Source organism: Ceratosolen solmsi, unplaced genomic scaffold (assembly GCF_000503995.2).
Source record: "Ceratosolen solmsi marchali unplaced genomic scaffold, CerSol_1.0 scaffold6, whole genome shotgun sequence".
Taxonomy (NCBI): domain Eukaryota; kingdom Metazoa; phylum Arthropoda; class Insecta; order Hymenoptera; family Agaonidae; genus Ceratosolen; species Ceratosolen solmsi.
The window spans coordinates 1,149,650-1,159,926 of NW_011948414.1; the positions used below are offsets into that span (position 1 = coordinate 1,149,650).

Below are 10,277 nucleotides of genomic sequence, written 5' to 3' on the forward strand. Positions count from 1 at the left end.
CCGATCGGCGCCTCGCAAAGCGAATAATCGATTCAGATATTTGGACCAATTTTTTTTTGATTTTACGGTCCGCTCAACTCTAATCGCCGGGTTTTCCGTGCGTGGCTCGTTAGCGAAATATCGGCAAGGCGTCGGGATGAAAAGCAGGTGCTTCGCGAGGAGAGGAGGCAATAATCACACGGCTATCGTTTATGAGAAAGTCAATGTAGGAGTCTCGCGTAAGTGGGCCGATTGGCAGCAGCAGCGCAAAGATTTTGACGTTACGTGAATTTTTTAGCGTGTGCGAGGTGAAAGGAGGCAAGTTGAGCGTGATATCGAGGGTGCGAGAAGGCACTTGAGTTTGCTCGAGCGCGCGAGTCTCGACAGTCGCCACCTCGAGCTCGTTTCTTCGGAGATGCGGCGAACAGAAGGATCGGATAGCCCGCGAGGCAACTTTCGCTAACGATTATTACGATCGGGGCGACTCGGGCACGAGCCAGTGAGCTTCGCAATATCGGCGGCGGGACGTCAATATCTTATTTGATGTGGCGATCGGTCGATTGTATTTTATTGCAAGTTTCGCTCGTTCCTCTATTAATTACGTGGATTGGCGGACCGCGTGGATCGACGATGACTTAAGACTACCAATGCAAACTTAGATCCTTACGCTTCCTACTTATCGGAAGCTTATGCAAATTTATCCGACAACCCTTATTAGCATTTGCAATTTGTCACGCGCGTCCTTGTAAATATCCTTTTAATTATGCTCGACGACATTAAAAAAAAAAACTTTTTTTAATCATTTAATTATCGTACGAGGCTCGTATGTTTTAACCCCGGTCGAACGAGAATTTGTCTCCATTATTTCACCATAAAAATCTACAATAATACAATCTACTTTAAATTCGATAAATGCTACTTAAAATAGTTTATTCGCTAATTATTCATTCGAGAATAATTTGACAATTATATGAAATTTGCTTTTTAAAGTAATCGGAATTTAATCGAGTCCCGTAGCTTCGGCTCTCCCGTTCATCAAATTTCAATCTAAAATTCCAATAGCACCATTATTACTAACACGAGCGCGCGCAAAATTAACAGCCCAGAAAACAAAAACAAAAACAAAAAATAAATAAATAAATTAATTAATTAATTAAAAAACAAAAGCGAATCTGCAACGAGTGTTTGGTTTAGGTAGCTAAAAATATTATTGCACGATCGTTTAATCATTAATCGAGAAGAATAGCATGGGGGCTCGCTTCCTTTCGAAGGGCCAACGTGTCCACCAAACATACCCGATAAATCTCGGCATCTAATTACGCGCGGCTGTCCAAAATACATGGATGGTCGAGGAACTCCTTCCGAAGGTGAAAGGGGGTGACGGGCGCGAAAAGCATCGGCCGGCAATAATAGACGCGCGGACCGTGGCGCACGAAAGGCGAAAAGCTGCGGTAAATAATTTAAGCGTAGCCCTAATTATAGACTGGCGCACACGCTCGTAAGAGTCGCTAAAAGGAGATTCGGCCAACAATAAATATGCACCTGGGGGAGAGTGTGGGCACGGGCCACACGATCGTGGCTGGTATTTGCCGATGATTCACTAGTCGCGCTGCAGCCACCATTATTACATTCCTCCCCTTGTTCTAACACACAAACACACATGCGCACGAACACCGCCACCATCACCTCCCCTCCGATCCCTCCATAAAAACTCCCAATCCCTCTCACACTGCCGCCTGCCGCAGTTTCACACACACACACACACACACACACCGATTTCTTTACCGGCCCTCGCACACTTCTTGGACGACTGTGTCCCCTCGGCGCTCGATGCATTTTCTCCCGCACCCAGGCTTCGGATCTTTAAGCGAGGAACCTGTGAGTGCTGGCATATGAAGTCCGCTCTACGTTTCCGGACGGGCATCCTCCTCCCACCGCTAATATCTTTTTGTCCGAGAATAATTCCGTAGAAGTCCGTCGCCGTTTACTCATTATTGTGTAATCGCTGCCGAGTGGATTATAGTTTCGCGAAATGTTCGCGACTGATTTAGCGCAGGTTTCGGTAAAAAAAAAAAAAACTTGTAAAATCGCTTGTTGCCTTTGAGAATATGATTTTTCATAATGCATGGACGAAGAAGAGCAATGGCTCGGCTCGATTCACGACAGTTATGAGCAGAGCAGCAAGAACGATCGTGAAGGAAACTGAATAAATTTATGTGCGATAAGGGCCTCTCGAATGGATAACAACGCGCGATCTCCATCGTCATGAAGTGCTCGGAGACGTTATCTTTGGATATATTTTTCTCTCTCGAGCATCCATCCTTCTCTTGCCCTTAATTTTGTACTCACCTTGTTGTAACGGCACGTGTGTAAGAAAGCGAATACCCGTGTGGTGGTGGAAATGGAGCGCAAGTCCGAGAAAATTCATCAGACCGACTAATGTACGCGCGTTATTATTCCCTTCGTCACTCGGCTCTGTCGTTCCTCTCTTTTCACGTTTCACGACGTCATACGCCAGACGCTGAGCCTCGCGGGAGGCTTGCTGCGGAGGCTTGCTCGGCGGAACGCCCGGCTTTCGGCGTAGCGCAGCGAAGGGGAGAGACAGAGAAAGAGTAGCGAAGCATAGAATAATAAAAGGATGCGGTCTCGCGAGAACCCAAGAGTTGTGGACTATACGGGCTTAATTATAGGCGTATTTGTTGCATGGGTCGGGCCCCACCACCCCCTCCTTTTCCTTCACCTCCTACTCTACCGCAGCCGCCGCCGACACCGCCACCGACACCGCTACCGCCGCCCACTTTGCCATTATGGGCTACAATTATGCGTTCGTGTAATACGGCAGCTTGGCACGTTACCTCTACGCGATCAAGGCATTAAAAAAAAAAAAAATACCTCTTCTTTCACTTTCGACGAAATTCAATTTCTTATCCGTTTGTGTTTGTATGTGTGTCGGTGGGAGGGGGAGTGAGGGAGGGAGGGAGGGGGGGGGGCGCTCGTCCATATCTTCAATCTTTAAAAGCCACGATAGTTATGGATTCGAACCGTCGATTATTACGTTCGTTCAACAATTTAATGTATTAAAGTTCGTGTTGAAACGGGGCAAGTCAAGCTGATTAATAGTATTATTACATAAACATTATTCCACTAGTTTGATATGTTTTTACATGTAAGCCTCATTTCTCGTAAGACGTGCTTGTGAATTTATATCTCGGAAATCGAATCATGAATTTGCAAATAAAAGCGTTTTCATTATATATAAAATCGAGTAAAATATTATCTCTATCAGAAAAATATATAGAAATTGATATGTATTTTAGTTTGGCTACTAATGGTTCTTCAGATATATAAATACCGAATGAAAGTATTTGTCGATTAGATTAGAAATAAACTAACCGTTTCTAATAGAGGTACGTGGAATGAAATTTCTACAATCGAATCATATAGATTTATCGAATATGAATTATCATTTAATTGGTATAAGATATAAAATTGAATACACCCCACCCCCCTTCCCACACTCCCTCCCATACGTATACCAGCAAAGACATACGCATATATTTTTATATATGTTCACGCAAATGAATGCCAGAAAATACGACAAATTATTGATGACGCACGTCTATAATTATGCCAGTTGAATTGAATTAGTACTTTGAAGAGGAAATATAGTTGCCTATGACGCTCGCTTATATATATATATATATATATATATATATATATATATATATATATATATATATACACACACGCGTGTGTTTTTTTTTTTTTTTATTTGTTTTTTTTTTTTCTTTTACAGACATTACCACATTAAAAATTGCTCATTTCATCCACTATGCGCACGCGATAGTTCGTAATCGTTTATCGTAGACTCGTCTTCCATCTCTCCATCTCCATCTTCGTTTCAGCCTCTTTCCACTCTTGCGTATCGCCCCCAAGTTGGTACCTCTAATTAGCCGCGACGCTCGCGCCTGGGCAAATGTTTGCCGTGTGATTCTGTTTATAAACGATGCGCGCGAAACGCCAAGCACCGGCACGTGCTTCAGCCTCTTGTTTAGCGGTGAATATTCTCATTGTGAATTGTTTCGTGTAAATAATGTAAGCCAGTACTATTCACTGTGGCGTTATACGCGAATAATGGGGGAAGTAAGCAGCGCGCACCTTGACGAATGGCATCGCGAGTGCTCACTGTTGATTTTTCTCAATTTCTCATCATTAGATTCATTGAAACTATAACAATTTATCATTATGATTGTTGCGTCTTAATAAATACAGCTATTATTAAGTTAATTGTGCGTAATAATAAATAAAGTTAATTAACTATATTTTACTGAACTATCTATTATAAGAATATCGAAGGTTGCATTGTAATAATCCAAATCCAAAACATTAAATCAAATCGGCTGGCTAATCGAGCCTCGTACGCGACTGTATCACTCACTCCAAAATTTTCAATAAATAATCATTTAGAAGATAGATCGAAAGCAAGAGATCCAAACGATATTTCATTGTTTATTGATAAGAATAAAACAAGTATGGAATATTAGTGCTCTTTTACCTCCGTTCAATTCAAAGAAATTGAATTCACCCATTAGCATCCAGAATGGGGCGTTAAAATTTCGTTATCAACATAAACCATAAGCAAGTTTAATCATTAACGAGATTGCGTATTTTTAACAATTTTAACAATTAAATTTGTTTATGCACCAAGGAACAATACCAGCCAATATAATTTATAATATTATTTCATTTATATTAGTTCAAGAATTTCAATATTAAAGGTCTATTCAAAGTGTTTTAATTTTTCAAATTATTTAATGGCAAAATATATATGTTGATTTATAAAATAGAATATAATTTATAAAAAGTTGGCTATAATTCCATAATCTTCATAATAATGGAAGTTTATCCGGTCGTATAAACATAATAATTATATGAATAATATTGTATGGAAATTTTTCGCATCAAACGTGTGTATTGATTTTCTTTACAAATAATAATAATCTTTAAGAAGTGAATTTGAAATTATGTTAATAATAATCAAATTTTTATCTTATTTTTCAAATTTATTTTTCAAATTTATTTTTCAATATCATTTCGCATTGCTAGAATTAAAAAAATAATCAATTATGATTATATTAATAATAATGCCCTTCATGCACTATTTATATTTTTTGTTTTTGTACCAATAGTCTTGTAAAAGTATACGGAAAAAAGGAAAATCAAGTTTCAGGATTAAGTGTAAAAAGTGTGAGAAGACTAAGAGAAAGCAAAAGAAATTGATGTAATTAATGGAAAAAGTCCCATTCGTTAGAATTGTAAATTCTGTTAATGAATAATGTTTACCGCGTCCGAATATACATTGCGCAGTCGCGGCAAGTTTTTACGAGCGAATTACGACTTTTGAAACTATTTTTACGAGTATCGCTTCAATTATTTCGCCAATTTGCAATTAAGAGTTTGCCAACGCTACAGACCGAGCTTTTGGCTTATAATACCCGGAAGGGTTGTTTCTTTCTCCCATCATTCGTTCCAATTTCCTTCCCCTTGACTCTTTTGACTTTTCCTCCTTCTACATGCCTTTTCCATGCTTTTACGACATCGATAAATTCAAGAATGCAATCGCATAAAACGATGATTTCGCGAAACTTGCTAAGTTATGTTTATCACCGTCTAATTTTCCTTCAATCTTCGATATTAATGGCATTATAATCATCTATCAATATTTTAGTGTGAACCGTAAAACAATATAATGACAAGGGACTGATAAATAAGCACAAATATAAATTTCAAATAATTTCACTTGTATGCTGTGATGTGTATTTATTTATCTAAAATAGCGTGACATTTATTACAATGTATTCATATAATATAATTTATTGATGAAATGTCAGGTATGAAATATGTCCCTTATCTTTCTCTTGAACGAGCGACAAATTCTTTTCCTAAAAATTTGAACCACAACATATATTCGAAAATAGTCTGTTATTGTACATCGTAATAATTTAAGATATTTTTCGTACTAAAATAGGTTTGTACATATATGAATATATATATATATATATATATATATATATATATATATATATATATTCATAAATTTTTTAAAACTACAAGAGTTTAATACTAAAATATAATTCTCTACTGTTTATCCAAAAATTATATTATTTTATTAATTGCATATATCATAGAATTATGGGAAATAGCAGAAATCTCTAAAATTTGTAAAATCTTTGTATTAACTTGGAAAATATTCGCTTGATGGGTTGATGAATTAATAAGAGGAAGAGTAGTGAAAAACTAAATCTTGTTATGACGCTATTAAGAATGAGCTTGTCAATTATGTAGCGAATCCGATGTCAGTTGCGACAGAGCCGTTACAAGAGCTAACGTAACCGATTTTTCTCACCAACTGCTTGCGACGAATGTCGCATCGGCAAATGAACTTACATTTTATTTAGAAAACATAGTCTATTGAATTCATTTTATTGCTATCAGTCTTATTACTATATTGGAATTACGATTATTTTACGAAAATGTTATGCCCTAATTATCAATATCCTTCACTAAGCGTTATAATTCTTCTAAGAAAAAATTCATACATTATAAATTGCTAATAACAATATTTATCACTAATATTTTATGAAAATCTAAAGTTTTCCCTCCCAACAACAGATGCTTAACAGATAGAAAAAGGAAACGATCTAAGAGTACAATCTCTACTTACTTTCCACTCAACATGAAAATTACAATTCTCGGTATATGAACAATAAGCAACGTCAGTGTTCGTACTACATCCGAAATTTTTATCTCTTCGTCCTTTCTACCCCATCGTGATCTGCGTTCTTCCCCCCAACTAATTCCTTCGTCTTGCATTGGAATGATCCGTAGCCACGGCCTCGAGGCGCGGCAGGAAGAAAATCTGAAACCGAGATAATTACGGTCTGGAGCCTTCCATATTATTTAACCAACATTTCTATTTCTCGCGCTCTCTCTCTCTCTCTCTCTCTCTCTCTCTCTCTCTCATTTTCTTCGTGCACCTCAACTCGCTTCCAATCAAATATAACCGGCGCTTGCGTCTAAGCATATATAATGCAAATGTAGAGAGGAAGAGGAAGATACGGGACTTTAATTTGATCGCTTTAAAAATTACGGAGGGTCCCTTTCTGCCGTGTGTCTTCTATAAATTTTCGCGCCGAGCTCGAGTAAGAGAAAGAGAAGAATAAGGAAAAGGGAGAGGATTGTGTGTGAGAGCTGTTTACTCATTTAGTCCCGTCGATCTTTAGGTGAATTCTGAGTAAGCTGCTGGATGGATGAATTTTGGAGCGTGGGGTTGAATAACTGAATTTCCTTCCTTTTCTATAACGTAGCAAACTACTTAGTTATTGCGATTTCCAAATTTGTGAGCCCACTAATATAATTATTCGTCTTCAATACCAGATTCTTTATCCGATTATCTAACTTTAATAATTGATCGCGCTGTATTTAATTTGACAAGGTTCTTTGGTAATGTTCATTTCACATTAGAGTGTATGCCTTAGAATAATTATATATCGAAAATTCGTAAGAATAAACTAAAAATGAAAACGATAAATTCACATAAGAGCGCTACTTATTTACCGTTATATCGTTTATAAAAATAAGGATAAATATTGCTAATTTTAACGATAAAAAGTCAAATATCTCTATAAAATATCTTAAATATAATAAGAAAATTTTTTATTATTTTGCAATAAATAATATTTTGCCGATGAGTTTTTAAGAGTAGCCTGTGTCGTATAACCATACGATATCTGAAAAGTGCACGTGAGAATATTTATTCGCACATTTACAGGCTAATTTACTACGTCACCAATATATATTACAAAGCTCATTTATAGCTATCCTTGCGTATCATAGGCTTATCGCTAATTTCGTTAACACGATAATCGAATATACATCGTGTGTGAACTGATTTACGGCTCATTACAGTTCTTAAATGTAACGCGAACGAGGCGTGAGTCTTTCCTTCTCGCTTGCCTGCAGCCCCGAAAACATAACTTTAGGCAAATCGAATCGGGATTCGCGAGAATAACTTGTCTCGCGTTGTTATTTCGGCACAACGCCTATACACATACACGCTTTATAGGATACACATTTACGCATACATCTTCGAGGCCAATTACACCCCCTTGGGATTTCGGAAGCCGGGCGCCAGGCTCTCGTCGTTTTCCCCATTCGCCTGCTTACTTTCTCTTTTCCTCTTGTTCTCTCTTCCACTCGCCCTTTTTCTTCTCTACCCCTTAATGAACCGGCCGTCTAAACTTTACAACGGATCCGCGGCCTTTTTTTTTTTATACTTCTTTTATTTTTTATTTTTATTTTTTTTGTTTGTTTCTTTTTTTCTTTCTTTCCTTTTTTTTTTTTTTTTTTTTTTAACCGAGCTCTCGCCGCGCTTTTCGCCACAATTGCCGAAGTGGACGAAGTTTTCATCCGGACTCAGCTTTTAACTCTCCAGTCGTTCTCCTCGTTGCCAGTGGAATTAATGAAATTATTGTTATTATTGTTATTGTCGGGTTTTATATACTTTTAGCCACGTCGACGGCTCTCTTTTTAATCGCCGTCATTAAGGTATACCGAGGGATAACTCGAAGTATGCTTTCGTAGCTTGTAAAATTATTTTTACGGTTATATGATTTATACCAGTTGCGCACCTTAATAGACTGTAAAAATTCTTTACTTCTTCATCTTTCATACTTTTCGGACAATTAATCTATCGAGTAGTAGTAGTAGAAGGCCTTTATCAAGTTCTATAAAATACAAACTCTTACAATGTATTATATTTATTTATTTATGTGTTTTCTTCTATTCTAATTCACTAAATAATTGAGATAAATTAAGCGACAAATAATTCAACGACGTTTATATTAAAAAAACCAATGGGAAATAGTAAAGATAATAGAGCTTTTCAAAGAATATTATATTCTTAAATTCGATTCTAGTTCTGATGAAATAAGGAATAATAGTCTCATTGGGCAAGTGCAATATTTTTTCTACGATTGAAACAAAAAATTTGTTGCCTTATGTCGTTGATCCGCGGCTTGCAGTCACGAATTCGCCAAGACTACTTTAAATGTTCGTCCAGCAAAATTATTGTTTGTACTCGGTGCGATCTTTATTTTTATCGTTTCCAATACGCAATCGATTTCAGTTAATTGGAAAGCCTCGTTCGCTAGTAACCGAATCTAAAAAAAGTCACTCGGGGTGGGCGAAACTGTTTACGACCGCGCAACATGTCGCGATCTCCCGCGAGTTTTGACTTCCCATGTGTGAAGTAATTAAATTTTTTTTTCACGGACTTTTAACCTTGATCGTGTCTATTGTAGATAGCTCGGTTGGTGAAAGACAAATTTTATTTTTTTCTTCAATATTGACAAAATGACTATTAATTTTTAAGATACGTTACGTTAGTTCAATTATATTCCATTAATAGTTACTCGATAACGGAGCATTGTGGTTTTCAAAATAATTCATACAAAATTTTAAATTGGATATATTGAGTAATTGGAGATATAAATTTTGATGCTGTGATACAATGTTTAAAGTGCAATATGCAAACATTAGGAAATCGATAAAAATATGAAAATATTTTCGTTGATCTTTGATAATATTATAGGATCGTTTGTTATTTTTTCTTTTTTTTGAGATATATATTTTAAGAAATTCTGAAAATTTATCACGGATATCGTACTGTGTAAATGGATTTCAACGAGTTCGGTCGAATTATTTGGTGTTGTAACTGCTCTTGAGTAATATTTATTTAATCGATAATAATTATAAGCTTATTAGAGCTTTCTTACATTTATTAGGCACTCAATAAATTAACTGCGATGTATGATAACGAGGGCTTATATAATATTATAGGAATTATGTTTCTTTGAATTTCCGCTATTTGAAAGATGTTTGACGATATTTTTTGTAAACTTTTTTTCTATTAAAACTGAAGTGTAATGACATTCTTATTATGATGCCAAATGTCTGTTACCACTTATCCGTATCGTTGAGTGAGAAATATGTCTACTCATCTCTTTCTGCCTTTTGAAGCTTCTGGCAAAAGATCAGTATAGCCTAGAGTCAATATACTACGAAAATAAAGTGACGAGGGCAGGAGACGAAAGAAAATTATCGTCCTTGCCGTGGAATAAAGAGCGAGTGTCGATAAAGCGAAAAACAGGGCAGCGCGACCCCTTTCTTGGCTCTTCTCCTCGTCGAAATTTGCCTTGGCCACGAGGCACCCGCGAAAGCAAGAGAAAGAGGTAGGA

At 36.7% G+C, this 10,277-nt stretch overlaps 1 protein-coding gene across 1 annotated transcript in view; it reads right to left on the reverse strand.

The window, feature by feature from the left end:
- The window catches only part of FoxP (forkhead box transcription factor P), a 375,202-nt gene that overhangs the window by 225,802 nt on the left and 139,123 nt on the right, over positions 1-10,277 (reverse strand). The window lies entirely within an intron of this gene.